We start from the raw sequence: 17,368 nt of genomic DNA, 5'->3' as shown, positions 1-17,368 counted from the left end.
GAGGGATTACAACCACTGGTTGGAGAGGACGTGGTATTATTGTCTGTGCACTTCAATTACCCACCATCAGTTGAGGACTGACCCTATTATACTGTCATGCCCACAATTCATCTTCAAAAGACATTTGAAGATCACAAGTTATAGGACTTTAAAATCCTAAACAACCTCATTCAAAGTGAAACACTCACTTAGCTTAGACTTTTCTGGCCTGCTCTGGGTTTTAATGTTGTCTTCTATTTAAAGCAATTGAAAATCTCTGCTCTCTCATAGATAAATAGAGTTGAAAGATTAATTAAAATGTGGAACAGAGAATGCCCTACCATATTTCATATGAGGACGTGGCAAAAAGGAACCATGCAAATCATCAGTAATTCAAAAGACCTCATCTTGACTGAAACTGTTCTGTTAATAAGTTAAAATGCCACACAACTTTTAAAAATAAAAGTCCAACTTGTGAGCATGCCACCACTGTACTAAATTTCCTCACATAAATTAGCTATTCCCGTGGTCCTGCTAAGGATCCGTCTAGGCTATTAGTGGTAAGGAAAAAAAAAAAAAACCATCTTCACACACATTTGCTGGGTATGTGTTTGGCTGAACCAAAAGACACCCCTCCCCCACTTCCCCTAATTCCATGCCCTTGAATTTACAGGATTACTGTGGCACCACAGTCTATTTGTGCTTACAATGGCTTTTGCAAGTGGGCTCTTAGCAGAGGTGTGGCCTTTGCACAACCAGCAAAGACACAGAGTTTCCCTCTGCTTCTTACACAAGGCCCAGTCACACCACGGAGCCTGGAGAAATGATTGTTCTACCCAGTGCAAGTAACACCAAGCCAACCCTGGCTTCTTAATCCCAAAGAAACTGACAGCTTTCGGCAGAGAAAGATGACAGACATATAACTTCCCTGGGAATTTTGTGTTTGTAAAGGAAATGGCCTCCAATGACAGCAAACCAAGTCTCCAAGCGTGCCTCCAGACACTCAGCTCTGTGGATATATTTTTTAAAATTAAAAGAAAAGTGGAAAATAAAAGGGTTCATATTTTTAGGGCGACTACTCACCTGTTTGAATTCAACTCAGACAGTCTGAAAGCTAGGAATTTCCTTTAAACCTTTAGTTATTCACCTCTCTGGCACTCTACCTTGGGAACCACTAACTGTCCCATCACACAGACAGCAGGAATATCCTCCCATCCTCCATGAAGCGATTCCTTCAAACTCTCGCTGTGCGTCTTGTAGACACAAGGGTGCCATATACTAGGACAGAATGGCGGTCCCTCGCATACCTCATAATCGGTGGGGGAAACCCTGAATCTAGTTCCACCAACAGGCTCTCCTGACTCTGGGCAGCCTGTTCTTCAGTGCTGATCTGTTTTCCTTCTGAGAACTCTGAACAACATCATGCAAAAGTAGGGTGCTTCCAATTCGTTTGTCCCCTCCCCTCGGACCTGTCACCCTCACAAAGATGATACCTCTCATTCACCCTGATGTCCAACTACCATTTCTTCCCGTACGTTTATGGCTCTATTGCCATTCACAACTCAACTCCCCTTCCTCCGCATTCTTGGGCCTCGTTGTGTATGTTTCAAAACCGAGACACAATTTCTAGGAAGTTACACCACATGACTTGCAAGCTAGAAAGTGTTTCTTCCAAAAGTTGTGGAAAAATTATCTCTGGGTGAAGGCAGGTCCCATTGACCCATTAAACCCCTCTCTGCAGAGGGGGGGCCTGCCCAGTCACTGCGCTACATACTTGATATTCAGACAATGGGCGACACAAGCAACGTCCCTGCTCTTAGGAAACTTCCATCCTAGTTTGAGGGGAGGGAAGCAGAGAAATAGAGAGGAGGAAAGGAAAGGAAAATAAGCCAGATAACTACACATTTTGATGAGCCCTCTGTGTAGACTCGCGACACAGGCCTCAAATAGGTCACGACTCTGGGGAGAGGGAAGAGCAACACGCACATAACAAATTCTATGGTGTGACCCTGCAGTGACTACTCCACCCTCACAGGGTGACTTAATGGGGGTTCCTTTTTGTGGGACAGAGGGATGTCCCGAGTGGGGGGGAAGTTCCCCTGGCAAAATGAAATGACCTCTCTCTTTGTACACAAAATGCCAGAAAGTGGGGTTTACATTATTTTAATTTATAGTTTTGTTTCCTCACAAGCATACGGGCCAAGAATGTAATCAAAATAAAAGATGCATTGATAATCTGACGACCAGGATTTTTCCTACCTCATTCCTAAAGACCTTCCTCAATTTTTCTAACCAAATTTAGGAATATCGAAATAAAGTTTTAAAGGACTGTTTCCTTTTTTCCTTCGTTCCTATGTCTTTACAGCTCCCGAAGCATTTTATCTTTCCCTTCAAAATGTTTGCAGGCCTTGCTATTACCTACTAACCACCTGATGCCAACCTTCTTATTTCCCTTTGAAGTGATTTCTTATGTTCCCTGTGGCAGCGATTCTGGTTATGGCAGCGTCTTCTAACTCAAAATAATCACTGACACTCTTCTTCTCCTCTCGGCCCCTAGACCGCAAAGGACCCCCAGCTACCCTGACCTCTAATTTGAAAAATACTTTCCTATGGCACCCCCAGCACATAAATCTGCTTCTTTGTTCTTCTCCAAGAGCCTGCTGTCAACTGGCAGCAGACCCAGGAACAGCAGCCACTTCTATAGATCCTCGGGTCCATATGCTGCTTACTTTTCTCTAGCCGACCATAAGCATCTCACCCAAAGTGAGCAAGAGCTATTCTGGAAGCCTTTTCCACACCAGCAGGCAGGCCTTTGAGATTCTAAGAGAAAAGCGTAGGAAAAGGCGATAATCCTCACTCAAAGTTTTCAGCAGGAAATGGAATATCTCCAAGAGCCTTCAGCCACACCGGCGCTGGACAAAGACGCAGAAAGAACTGCCCCACATCTCCAGCTAGTCTCTTCTGCGAGGCGATATTTCCTTTCTTGGCAGCTATAGACAGCATTCCGGAACTCTGCATCTCTGTGAGCTCAGAACACATTTTTATTCTCAAATAAAATATGAAAATGTTAAATATTCCAAACCAGAGCTTTCAAGGTTTTTAAATAATCCTGGGACCTTCCTGACAAAGGCCCCAACCCAGCTTTCCGACATTATTATCCTTAATTCTCCTTCATGTGTGTAAAAACTCCTGCCAAAACACCTGAAGCACTGGTTTCTAAACAAACCCCCTATTTTCCAACCTCTGAGCATCTGCTCACCAGATCCCTCTGCCTTGGAATATTCTTCATTCTCAGCGCTCGTTTGAGACTCCTTTAGCTGCCGCCTCCCCCCATGAATCCGTCTCCATCCCCCTCCAGCCAAAACCCATCTCCTCTTCAGCATGCTTTCCTGATACACTGCTTATAGACCTACAATAGAACGGGCCGAGTCCTGTCTTGCATAATAGCCATGGACTCTAAACTCACTGAAGGTAAGGCCTGAGTCTTACTGATCTTGTTTTTCCCTCCAGCGTCCAGCACATGCAAACAGGCAATATTTAGTTATTTGTTAAATGTAAGGAATTGTAGTGATTCTTTCTCTTCAATAATGGACTCTTTTTTCCTTTAAGATTTTATTTATTTATGAGAGATGCAGAGACACAGGCAGAGGGAGAAGCAGACTCCCTGTGGGAAGCCCGATGCAGGACTCGATCCCGGGACCCAGATCACTCCCTGAGCTGAAGGCAGACACTCAACCACTGAGCCACCCAGGGATCCCCTTGTCTCTTGAAATTTTTGCTCTTGACCCTTCACATTTGAGGCATTGATTTTGTCTTTCCTCTTCTTTCAACAATGGATCGTACAGGAAGTAAAGCTTCTCTTGCCAATATGTGATTATATCTTCTCCCTTAGGTGCTGCTGAACACTGAACAGTGTCTGGTAAGCGGTAATAATTCCATACATATTTGTCATTATTGAGGAGGAAGAGGATATTGATATTAAAAAGAGAAAGGGAAAAAGAGAAAAGACCATTAGGTGGCATAAAGATGGCCACCAATTTTTTGACACTCTTGCTATGAAGAAGTACAGTCCCCTTGCATGTGGGTAGGCTCTGTAACTACTTTGGCCAATTGAATAAAGTAAAAATGGCACCGTGCCAGTTTCCAAGCCTAGTTCTTATAAGATGCTTCCACTGCCTGTCCTGGAACAATAATTCTTGGAACCCAGTTACCATGCTGGAGAAGTATAAGAAGCCCAAAGAGGAAATGAGTCAAGGCTCCAACAGCTCTCAGCTGACAGTTGCACCAACTAGCCAACCATATAAGTGAACCATCTTGAAGGTAAAAGCTCCAGCCCCTGTTGAGCCACCCCAACCTGAGGCCAGTAGAACAGAGCTACCCCGGCAAACCCACCAAATGGCAATTTGCAAACAAATTAAATGAGTGTTGCCATTTCAAGCCATTAAGCATTGGGATGGTTTTTTCAAAAACAGCAAATAATTGGGACATGTCTCATGGTTTAAAAATCTAAATATTTCCTAGACTTTTCAATATCCATAATATATTAACTTGGCCAGTTAATTAATGAATGGGCTACTCTTTTTTGAGGGACATACATGCTCTGTGTGGCATTCAAACTCTATTCCACCAAAAATTCTAAGTGGAGGTTGAGACTGAATAGGATGTGGGCCTCATGCTCCAGCTCCAATTAAATCTGCTCCCCCCCCACCACTGTCATATTTCAAGTTCCTCTCAAGAATTCATTTTAATAAGGGATTCTATAGCTGCAAAATGTTTGAAAAGTGCTGTTCTAGAGTATTAAGCCCAACAAATCTGAGGCCATGTCCTCTGCTAGTAGCTCAGATTATTTTCACGACCCAGTGGAGCAATGGGCTTAAATTATCTTCCATTTACAGGCCAAACTAAGCTAAAACCCTAGTTACATTTTCTACAATCTCAACTATGTTGGGCATTTTTGCTTCTGCCTGGGATATCTGGTACACGAAAGGCAACTCCTGTTGCTTTCGGAAGTTCCCTCTATGAGCAGCAAAGCAGTGACACCTGCTTGGAAAAATTCTTCCCAGGAGTCATGGATAACATTTCTGGGAAAGATCCCAGAATGGCACATTGGAAATTAATAAGCGTACCAAGCAAATGGCTCCTATGGAAGATGTATCCTCTTGTTCGTTCAGCAGAATTGTATTGTCAGCGTAATGACCTCCCTGCCTCCCTGGGCCACTACCACTCATTGCTAAAGCCATTTGACATTATTTCTTATAGGTTGAGGCTTGCTTTGGACACTAGGACCCCATCTATTCCTAGTCAGGGCTTATTTAGGGACATTCAGCTCAGAAATGTATTTGGGATGGAAAATGACCTTGGTAGACCCAATCTGACTTCAGATTCTAGTAACTAGAGCCTTCCACTATGACCAGGTGCCCGCATTCCTCCTGTTTCCAGCCACTTGGTCCTCCTGTGCTCTCTATCTCATCCTCAGTCTCCTCAAAACCAGAGCCCTATTATTATTTCTTCATTCAGTCTGGGCTCTGACAGATGCTCTACAATGATGTATGCCTTTCTGAGTCTGAGCATCTTGCTTTGTCCAGACTTTGCACCACTGGGCTCCACCTCCTTGCAAGAATACCACCTGTCACTGGCTGGCCCACCTTGACACTGGCTCTTCTCCAATCTACCACCATTGTGGCTTTTCAGAAACCACACATAGCACGCAGAGTGGTCGCTTCCACCCCTGCAGGCAGACTCAGCCTCTCAGGACCTGCCGCACCACAAGGATGTAAACTGTTCCTAGGATATTGTAAGGCTGCTGGGGCTGCCATAACCAAGGACCACAGACCAGGTGTCTTCAACAATAGAAATGCATTGTCTCACAGTTCTGAAATCTAGAAGTCTGAGCTCAAAGTATCAGCAGTATTGGTTCCTCCTAAGGGCCATGAGGAAAGGATCTGTTTCAGGCTTCTCTCCATGGCTTGTAGACAGCCATCTTCTCCCTGTGTCTTCACAGCATTATCCCTGTGTGTGTGTGCATGTGTGTCTGTGCACACATTTCCTTGTCTTATAAGGGTACCAGTCAGAATGGATTAGGGCCTACATTGATGAACCACATTTTACTTTAATTACCTCTGCGAAGACTCCCATCTTGAATATGGCCACATTCTAAGGTTCTGAGACGTTAGGATCAACAAAGGAATGGCAGAAGGGGCAGGGGGCACATAACACTGATAACAGATGCCATCACTCCAGTTTAGTTCAACCCACTGTCTACGTGGTCTGAGCTTGAGAGTCTAAAAGCAGTGATTTTCAACTCAACCTCAGTCCTATAATGAGGAAATCCAAATGGTATCCCCTGCTAAAGCCTCATATGTGAGTGTGTCTTAAAAGGTTGGGGAGGCAGGATTGCCAATTGCTTATTGCCACCTGAGAGACTGGGTGATCTTGTGGAGTAAACTGACACAGAAAAGGAGAGGAAGGTGAGTGGCCAGCAAGAAAGAACACAGGGTCTGTCACTGGATATCCCTATAAATTCATAGTCCTTGGGGGGAAAAGATAGATTCCAAATTAAAAGTAAAAGAGCTGTTTTTATTTTTTTTAATATGTTCCATTTTCCTTTTTTTTAAGACTTTATTTATTTATTCATGAGAGACACAGAGACAGAGAGGCAGAGACACAGGCAGAGGGAGAAGCAGGCTCCATGCAGGGAGCCCGACGTGGGACTCGATCCCGGGACTCCAGGATCAGGCCCTGGGCCGAAGGGGGTGCTAAACCGCTGAGCCACTCAGGCTGCCCTAAATATGTTCAGTTTTGGTAGCATAAGCAATCCTGCCTTATTACCTGGCTAATAGGGAGTAACATTATCCTTATTTCCTAGCCTAAAACAGCGTAGCTGAGTACACCGAGGGCTCAGAAAATGCAGTAAAGCTTTGATGACAAAGTGCTCCAGGACATCAACCAGATGTGACATAAGTAGCAGCATGTGGTGGATACAGCTATGTCCTGAAGAAGCAGGAGTGGGAAGTATGGTGCCCAGGAGATACCAAGGGGTAAGTGACCGCCGAGGCTCGTGAGAACACTTAAGTCACATCATGGAAGTTTTCAGAAATCACTGAGGGAGATGGGAGTGATTTCATCAGGACCTAGGGTATGTATCATAGCAGGTAAGAGCAAGAGTTAACAAATACACATTGTCTCCAAAAATAAGGACTTTTTCTTTTTGTATGTGTGCCTGACTGCTTAACTAGGGCTTCCAAAGTCACAGTTAAAGAAAGAGTTTCTAGAGAAGTGACATTTTTTAAAAGGAGAGCTCCTGATGGATTGCAATGCAATTTCAATTTCGTTTAATCCAAGCCAGAAAGGTCATAATTTAATGTTAGCATCTGGCCAGTATATTTCTTCTAATCGCATCGTGTTAAAGAGATGCATTCTCCTGTCTCATTGAACACTGGTAGGCTGTCATCTTCACTGGGGCAATGGAACTTCATGGGTCAAGGAAGTCTACCAAAGGGGCGCCCAGGGGGCATAGTGGTTGAGCATCTGCCTTTGTCTCAGGCCATGATCCGGGGGTCCTGGGATCGAGTCCCATGTCGGGCTCCCTGCATGGAGCCTGCTTCTCCCTCTGCCTGTGTCTCTGCCTCTCTCTCTGTGTGTCTCTCATGAATAAATAAATAAAATCTTTAAAATAAAAAAAAAGAAAATCAAATAAAGAGATACATTACTCCATTCACCTCCATCATTGTGATTTTATTGAAGAAAAGTGATCAAAGTTAGACTCTCTTTGGTTGGCTTCACCTGGAGAAACAAAATTCCCAGGAGAGGGGGTGCGCACATGAACATCAAGACACTCACCACAAATTAAAAGGTCGCCAAGCTCAACGGCATAAAATTCTATTGTAACATTTATCCTCCTTGTCTCCTACGGTGGTTTGTAGTGAAAGCTGCGCAGCTTGCAATGAATCCACCAACCAAGGTAGAAGGTTTATGACAACCTTATTTCCCTTGTCAGAAAGTATATGGGAAAACCAAACGGAGAAGGATAACAAAGGGCAGAAATCCTGAGGCTAAATTATAGGTTCACATATCCATGCAGTATTATTAGCCTAGTCAAATGCCTACTGAGCTTCTGCATTCTAGTAAGATTTCTCTGTGGCGTCAGTGGGACACCATGCTCCACGCTCGGCTGCCTCGTGAAGTGTTGTTATTTAATAGTTGACGCGTGCCATCCAGCTGTGGCAGCAATTCCCCATAGAGGTTTTACATTAGTTTAATTTTTCAAAGTTCTACATTTTTTTTTCTAGTTTAACAGACGTTAATGCACAGAGATGGGACGTTTTATCAAAGTCATTTTTCCAGAACTATGACTAACTGGTAACGAGTGATGCGGACCTCCCAAGTTCAATTACCGGAGAGCCCCAGTTACACAAAGCGCCGACCCAGAATCTGAACACAGTAGACATCCAGCGAATATCACTTCCCTCGCCCTTCAAGCTGACCACACTGTGGGTTTCTATTCAACCATGGCACAGATTTTTCTCTAAAGCCCTTAATTATGTCAGAGACTTTATGTTTTCTAACCAAATTTCAGATAAGGAGATACTTCTGCTTTTGCTACTGTGTGAATTAAGCACCCAACTGAATGGACTCTCTCTCTTTTGGCCACTGATCTGGGCCCGTCAGTGAGGTGGTCGCGTACCACCCAGTTATGTAAGGTCAGAAAGTGGCCTCGGCTGCGCAAAGAAGGGACACATAACTGCCTCAAGTCTATTTGAAGCCTGGGTAGCTTTGAGGCAGCAGTTGAAGCAGAAGATTAGGGCAGGCCAGAGTCTAATCTCTTTGCCTCCACATGCATTCTGACCTTGAACTAAAAAGAAGGCAGACCTGTTGGAAATGGCAAGGAAACTCTGTCCTCTGTCTGGGACGGGCCACGGGCTCCCTTGACCTTCCACTGCTGGTGGAATTCAGCCAATAAGAAGGCCTGCTAACAGACTGAGGGAGAGAAGAGAGCAATGACGAGGTATTTATTCCCTCAGCTTCTTCCAGCTGACTGCGAACCTCCACAAGAGGTTACAGGTGCTGTCAAGGCAGCCCACCGCACGTAACTTCCTCCTTTCAGGCTGTGGGAACACTACCTCCCCGCGTCTCCAGAGGCTTAGAGGGATGACAACTACTAGGCCCTTTGCTATCACTTAAGCTTGCCCTACGTTCCATCCACACCTTGGTAACGTGTGTATTAAACCACCCTCAAATTATTCCTTTACAGTGATGGAGGAAAAGGTGTTACATTTACTCCAAAACTCATATTACACATGTCAGTATGGCGAAGGGTCCTCAGCCACATTTATATGAAATGACAGTCACTGTGGACATCTTGGGACACCAATGTTCAGCTGCACCCTTCATTCTTTCAGCCAATATGGATTGGTTGGCTTCTATGTGCTGAACACAGACACTGTTCTAGGCAAGCTGGCTGATGCAGGGAGTCCGCTGGGTAGCCCCAACCCCACCCCAAACACACACATTAGAGATGAAGTCTCTTGGCTCGCCATTTGTCTGATCACCATGCCCTACTGGAGCTCAAGCCTTCATCACTGCAGCTGAAGGCACAGTTGACTCCACATCTGAGCTCCTGCCTCCCTCCTCCTCAGTCCATCCTCTGTGCTGACACATGGCCGTCTCCACAGCACAGATCTGATCATGGCACTGCCACTATAAGGTTACCCATCAACTCTGAGCATGCCGCGTGGTCCTTGCCCATCTTTCCATACCATGGTCCTGTCCTGCCAACACCTAATGTTCCCCCAACCGGAATGCTTCTATAATTTTCACATCCTCTTCTAGCTGCTTGGAATGCTGTCTTCCCATTATCTTGCTGGAAAATTCCTAACTCGAGTGAGTCTGCAAAGCCTTCCAGGGACCAGTGGGTGGAATTAAATGCTTCCTTCTGTGTGGTCCTATAGCAGCCCACGCACACCTCTTGTCACATCACTCAAAATACTCTGCTGCAAAGTTGGTTCTCTCATTGGCTCTCCTACTATGCTCAGGTTGTGTGCAGGGGCCCTGTCATCTTCATCCTGGGGTAAATGCTACTTGAAAAGCGACGGATGGCAACTTCTGCATTCCAGGTGGTATAACAGATTTATCTTTGGGGAAGATCTGGAGTTTTTTTTTAATTGGGGAAAACACTGTGGTTTCCTTTTTAATTTACAAAGGAAATGCCCAAAGCCTGCTATGGAAAAAGAGACTAAGATCATAAGAAACCAAACAGTGTTAAAATCAAGGCCTTAGGTGGTGTGATGCACGCCTAAGGAGACACTACCTGGCTGCGAAGAAAGTCTCCCTGTTCTTCCCCAGTGAGGAGCCTGGGGCTGGGGAAATAGATAGCTTGGTGGGGGAATCAACCTCAACAGCAAGACGACTGCTGGCCAGGGCTGCAGGAGATGCTGTTGGAGCGGCGATAGCTAACCTCTCACTTATGCTTTCCTTCCCCATGTTGTAATTCTTTCACGATGACTTCCTGTCATCCGTTCACCACTATATCCCAATAGCAGCCTTGGGGAATGAAAGAAGAACACGTATGTGTGTTTTGGGGCAAACCAGAGCACAGAGAGCCAGAGCAGCAGGAGCAGATGGACAAGAGGGGCAGCAATGAAGGGGATCCCAGACCAGAGCAGCACCCCAAGAAAGAGACGACCCTGGCAGGTGTACCTGCATCTTCATGTAGTCTTCAGAAAGGGTGAGTGGATGTCTTGAGTTCACAAGACTAAGGGCAGGATTCACTTTATGTGGCTAAAAAAAATAAAGAGTTATGATCAGCTAATTAGTACAAGGCATCTAGGAGCTCATCTGTGTGCTCACCTCCGTCACCCCCAGCCACCAGCCAGCCTCACCTCTGTGGCTGTAGCAGATGGAGCAGGTCCCCGTTACACGCGAGCACCGTCCAGTTTGCTCCTAGCTTTCACTTTCCTGAGCCACTAGAATGATCCTGGGGTGGCTGAAGGTCTAATCTCTCCCAGCCACCAGGACAAAGAAACAGTAAAACACACCAAAGAGAGGGTTGATGGATCCCTTGCAAGGCAGGGAAACACCATGTGTTCTGGAAGGCTTGGAGAAGGAAATCCTGAGGGGCTGTAGAGCTTCCAAGCCAGAGGTTTCCAGGAGCCTAGAGTCAGCAACTGTGCCCTCGTGAGCGTGAGTGTTTATTCAAGAGAGAAGCCCTCAGCCCTGAGAGGCTCCACTGACTCCCACCAAGAGATCTGAAAGATGTTGGTGTTGCCAACTTTGACCTCCACACCCCTCCTTTCCTCCTAGATGCACTTCTTTTCTTTGGAAGACATTGGATTTTGGCCAGGGAGGCACAAAAGTTTCACCCTCTCCAAAGTGGCTAAGAGGGTGAGGTTGTAGTAAACCACTACACACAGGGGCAGCCCAGGTGTGCGGCACACTCAGGACCGCACTAGGCCCTTGGTGTGGTAGCAGGGCTCCTGGGCCAGGGGCTGGGGAGGGGCGCAGGTTGAAGAGGGAGCTCAGGAATGGGGGGGCCAGGGATGGGGAGGACTTGGGGAGGGGAGCCTGTGACCCCAGCAGCTCCAGCGCCAGCAAACAGGCCCGCAGGCCTGGAAGGCAACAACACTCTCTTGCCAATGGGAATTCTCAACTTGGCTGTTTACTAAGTGCTTCTGCAAAAGAATGTGAGAAGCAGAAAAGGTCAGAATTCTGAGCTGTCTGTTACCGCTCACGGCCCCAAGTGGACAAGCAGTAGGAAAATGACAGAATTAATGATGAACCAGGAGACAGAACAAAGGGGAAAGGACAAACAAGCAAGGCTGGACAGTGGGGTTTCCATACACCGTCAATTCGGAGGGGCGCCAAGACTAAGGGATCATCCAAACAGGGACAAGGAGCCCAGGCCAACACGTGACAACACTTGGGTCCCTGGGGACGATCAGACTAAGACACATGTGTGTCCTTAGCAAAGGGTTCGTGGTGGGTTCAAGGAGTCTGCATTTGGAATTTGTTTCTGTTGCTCACGGGAGCACTCTCTTTACTAGGAACACAAAGCAAAGAACTTTACTGTCTAATACATATGTCTGTTTATCAGTAGATTTCCAAGGCCTAAACCTGAACATATCAGATCCTATATTTGGATGTTCCTAGCTACAGGGGAAAAAAAAAATCAAAGACAAAGGATTGGCACCTGTTTGAGAAGGTAAATGAAATCTTGAGTGGAAAATGAAGCTCATGTGTCCATGACAAACATAAATGCACCGAAAAATCCAAAGTAGTTAATAAGCACTGGTGTGTTACAGATAAAGCGGGGACGGAAGGAAGGAGGGGTTTGAGAAATCTCCAACCCCGAGACTGGTTCCTGGATGTGCCATCTATGTTGTGGCAACCATCAGGGTGCTGCTCCCCCCGTCCAAGCCCCAAATCCCTCTCTGTGATCACGCCATCTGAGAGGGGCTAAAGGGCTAAGCCCAGCATGTAGCACTTGGGAAATAGGAGCTCATCCCTTCTTCCTTCAGAACAGCTTTGGGGAAGCAACATGGAATTCTCTGCATAAGGTCTTGAACTTCAATTTGTGGAGGCAGAGGCAGTCAGGGGCAAGAAAACAGCAATGGATCAATGAGTAAAACCGAGGCAAGCAATCCCAAGAAATGGCTAATGGTTCTCAGTCACTACAAAACCATCGTAAGTACTTACTTAGTTCTGTCCTCTTGCATTGAGCAGAACAAGTGCCCACAAATTCACCAAAATCTCACACAGGGGGCCCTTGTGAGGCCCCTGCCCGCTGAGGAGCATCATCACTCACCTTGGCCCTGTGACCACTGATCTTTCCTTTCAGTATAGAAACTGAACCAAGGACAGCAGCATCACAGCCAGTATTTTTCATGGTATAAGGCCAGGGTTGGTCTCCAAACACTTACTTGGTCATCCGACTTTAGCTAAGGGCAGGAGTTCCCAATATTTAAAAATACGAGAGCAGTTTCTTTTGCAATAGAGAGTCACAGAACACCCTACGCGGCCCAAGATGCCCTTTTTGTACCTGTCAATTAAGAAAACCTATAATCTCAAAAGCCGACCCTAAATGTGAATTATATTTAACCCTATGGTTTCACGACGTGTGTGTGTAAAAATACTATTGATCCCACAAGAGAAGATACTGAGTGAGAATACAGCCTTCTGGATGCATTGCAACAGTGTGATTAACCTCCCTCCTCCTGGAGGTGCAAAGCCCACACCTGAGGAACCACTTATCTGGGGCCCTCAGCCTCTTGCTTCTTTTATATAAATCTCCATCCAGGAGGCCTGGCTGGCTTGGTTGGTTAAGCATCTGCCTTTGACTCAGGTCATGATCCCAGAGTCCTGGGATCGAGCCCTGTGTCCCTTCTCCCTCTGCCTCTGCTAGTGTGCTCGCTCTTTCTCTCCATCTCAAATAAATAAAATCTTTAAAGAAAATAAATAAGATAAACCTCCACCCAAAAAACTGAAGATGAAGAATGATTTGGTCAATTTTGAAGCCAGCTTTTAAAAATAGAAAGATGGAGGGAACCTTCAAGTATTGAGAGTAAATTTATCCCTGAGGTTATAATGAATTAATGAATATATTGCTTACAAACAACTGAAATCTATTTCCCACAGTTTTGGAAGCTGGAAAGTCTAAGGTCAGGCGCCAGCACAGCCTGATGAGAAGCTCTCGTCCTACTTTATAGCTGGCACTTTCACCGTATCCTAACTTGGAGGAAAGGAAAGGATCTCTCCCCTGGGCCTCTTTTTTTCCTTCTCTGTCTTTTTTTAAGAAAGTGATCAAACATCCTAGTATCTCTACTCTGAAGCACTAGCAAACAACAGTGAAGGAAAAAAAAAAAACACAGTTTTTACAAGGAATGATTGGTACAGTGACATAGCTATGTCTCAGAGTCCTAGAGAAATTAATGCTAATTAATTCTTATTATTAATTGTATCTGTTAAAAATGGAGCAGGGTATTGTTGGATGATATTTAAGTTGGCCGTAACCGGCAATAGCTTATAAACTAACTGAATGAGAAGTCTTTAAAATCTGGTTGCTAAAACAGAAGGAAAAATCTCTAGACATTCATATGATTGATTATTTGGCATGATATGCTGAGTCTCGGGGAAAAACCAAAGCAGCTAACTGAAGACTCCTTTTATTTTTTATCTTGAAAATGACAAAATAATAATAATAATAACAACTCCCAACAATACCTCCAGTCCTCCCATACCGATGCCAATTTTTATGAGACCGCCCCCAGCAACTAGGTCCACGGTTTCAACGCAAATGGTATGATACGCCCCGTCACTGGTTAACGGGGAGGCATCTGATCCTGTTGGAACAGGCTTGAGCATCTGCCTTCCGCGTTTGGTTATGGTCTATGTCAACAAATACAGCAGCAGAGAAGGCCCAGCACAATTATTCACCAGGGACCCGTTTACATTTCTACTGTCAATTCTAATAGGTTTTTTATTGAATTAAATTCTTCTGCCCTCATTAGAATCATGATTGCCTGTCATCGAGTATGACATGTTTGAATTCCCACAAGGATGTTAGACTCTCCATCTTGTATATTGCCCAGGAGGGATCAAGGACAAGGCGCTGTTGAAAATTTTACATGTCGATCCTTGAAATTAGGGTATAAATACCACTCGGCAAATATGTAACTGTGCTTCACAACAAACAATCCAGAGAACTCCTGGTGTTCTTGTGTCTAGCAGGATGAGCAACTCGGCAGGTCCTGAGACAGCCAGGCTGACCTGCCACCTGCCAACCTCAGCTTGTAGATGGAGCACCTGGTGGTTTTTCAGGTCTTGTCAGAGAACGTGACCAGAGCAACAACCAACTAGAGGACCTAAGGGCCACCAAAGCTTACCAACACGGACAGCCACGTCATGTGGGGCAGGGTTGGAGGTAAGGCTTACTGCTAAGAACTCAATACTTGGGCCCTGTGGAGGGCAGGTGACTGTCTGCTGGATAAGAGAAGAGAAATGCCCAAGAGGTGGTCATGGCTACTGAACACTTACCCTGCCAAACACTTTCAGGCTAATTCTTTTAAGAATTACAACTCAGTGAGGAATAACGCTTATACCCATTTTAACAACAGAGGCCACTGAAGTTCGGAGAGCCACTTTCCCACTGTCACAGAGTAAGCAGCTGAGCGGGAGAGAGACCGCGTTTGCCTGACTTTCACATTACAGCTCCGCCTCATACAGTGGCTCAGGGCAGAGGCTGGCCCTCCAGAGACAGGGAATGTGACAGAGGCTGACAAGGGGGACTTTGGGGACCCGGAACGTATCCTGGCTAAGAGGATCAGTGGAACTACAAGCCAGATTCCACAGAGACCCACGAGCCCAGATATACTCCCATCTGGACCACCCCAAAATTTGTGTTCATAGTTGGAAATTTGCTCTTTCTTCAGTAACTATGTGGAAAGAAAAAGAGGACTCTGCTAGCCAAGAATGATGATGGGGGAAAAATAAGCCATCTTCTCTTCCCTTGATCCTTAATTTTCAATCAAGTATACAGATGTCATTCCATGAGACTGCCTTTTGGGGAGATTTAACCAGCATCAAGGGAGATGGCTTCATCCTCTCAGCTCTAAAATTTTCACATTTTACAGCTTGATCCTGTTTTTTCAACATTCCCCAGCCTGAGTTTCTCTGTAGGGACATTGGCCTCCCTTGAGACTCCATGGGTGGGGTCCAGGCAACTATATTCATAATAAGCTCCCCAGGCAGTTCTAGAGCACCCCCTCCCCAAGTAGGAGTCCCAAGATACAAAACAAGTTAACATTTTGCAGGTGGGTATCAATCAGTCATGGTATCTTTTTTTTTTTTTTTTTCTGGTGTCTTCATTTGTGGGGAAAATAAGGAGGGACAACTTTTGGGCAGGAGGCCATGAGAAATAGGCTGGCTATAGGAAAATCCAGCTTCTCATCACTGTTTAAATTCCTCTCCAAGAGATTTGAAATCAACCGTATTAGAATATCCAGGGGAGGGGAAAAAATTCTTTCTATTAAAAGCAGCTATTACCTAGAGAGAGCAGAATATAAGGATAGGGTTTGTTTGATTGTTTGATGGCTTGCTTATTTGCACTCATAAACTCAGAACTTGACACCTAGGTGGGGAAGCAGTTTTGCCCACTCAGTACCATCTGTTTGCCTATTGAGACAACCTGAACTCCAGCTACGTCTCTTTAATGATCTAAAGCAAGAAAATAGCTTCTCTGTCCACAGATGATTTCTCCTTTTCTTCCTCTCCCTCCATCTTTTCTTCCATGAACTCTCCTTTCTTATTCCTTTTTCTCTCTCTCTCCGTGTTCATTCTCTGCATCTCAACTTTTCTTGGACAACCTATCTGTACTTGGCCTCTAGACACTTCCTTCTGTTTTGTATTTTCTTTCCTCTCAGACTTCGGGCTGCCTTCTGTTCTAGCATCACTCCTCTCCCTGCCACTCCCAGGCTCATGGTTTGGTACCCAAGCTGTTTTCTGTTCACTGGCAGCTAGCCTCAAATTCCATTCTGCCACAGGATTTAACTCTAAGTCAGGCAGTAAATGGGCTCTTTACAAATCTAGCTTAATTTAAAGAACTCTCTCCGTGAGCTGCATTTCTGGGGACATTTTTCAAGGGTGTTAGCAATGAGGCTGTGCGCGCTTGCTTGTACAACAGCAGACTGGCTGCTGTTTCTGTCACTCTGAGAGACCAACGTGAAGTCTCAAATTAACTAGCCAGTGTAAACTGCAGAAACCAAGGGAGTGATTTCACAGACTCGGGTTTTTCTTCTAATTTGTATAATTTTAGCAACTAGGATATGAGGTACACAGGCCGGAGTGTCAGTGTGGCAGAGGCAGCAGGAGGCTATTGAGTTGATCAGCTTGGGGGCAGGATGGATGTTGGAGAAGAGAGAAGATTGGAAGTCATTCATTATTACTCCATCATTCAACGTTGGTGCCTGGGGGGTTAGCTTAGTCATTGTCTTTCATTGTTACATACTGTGACACTTCATATCCTATACCTTTCTGAGCGCATCTGCTTGGGACCATTGATACCTCGCTCATAAGGTCATTTTTTTAAAGGGCTCATTTTGATAGACAAACTGTCCACGGGTCTCTGAACTATGCCAAATGGTATTTGAGTGCCACGCTCTGTGACACTAAGTAGGTGACACCCTTGTGGCAGTGTTCAAGGACCTAACAATACTCAAGTGTCTGGAGAAAGCCAGCCCACCTAACTCAGTTTGTTTTGAGGGAATGCAGTTTTCATTGTGATTAAGACCTTTCACCACCCCCAGGAAACAAGGAACCGGGGCAAAATGTGTAAAATTCCATTCTCCAGTCCCTCCTCAGATGCTAATGAGGAGTGACAGGACCAACTCAAAGGCAGCCA

General features: G+C 45.4%; 1 long non-coding RNA gene across 6 annotated transcripts in view; it reads right to left on the bottom strand.

Annotated features, from left to right (window-relative positions):
- Window positions 1–2,974, bottom strand: part of LOC144291472 (uncharacterized) — a 151,544-nt gene extending 148,570 nt beyond the window's left edge. For 5 of the 6 annotated variants that reach the window (XR_013358737.1, XR_013358739.1, XR_013358735.1 and 2 more), the window contains exon 1: window positions 2,709–2,974. This is a non-coding gene — a long non-coding RNA (uncharacterized LOC144291472). The remainder of the gene's footprint in view (window positions 1–2,708) is intronic. The other variant, XR_013358740.1, reaches the window with a different exon arrangement.
- Window positions 2,975–17,368: the final 14,394 nt, after the last annotated feature.

Source organism: Canis aureus, chromosome 20, assembly GCF_053574225.1.
Source record: "Canis aureus isolate CA01 chromosome 20, VMU_Caureus_v.1.0, whole genome shotgun sequence".
Lineage (NCBI taxonomy): Eukaryota > Metazoa > Chordata > Mammalia > Carnivora > Canidae > Canis > Canis aureus.
This window is presented reverse-complemented; position numbering and strand designations above follow the sequence as displayed.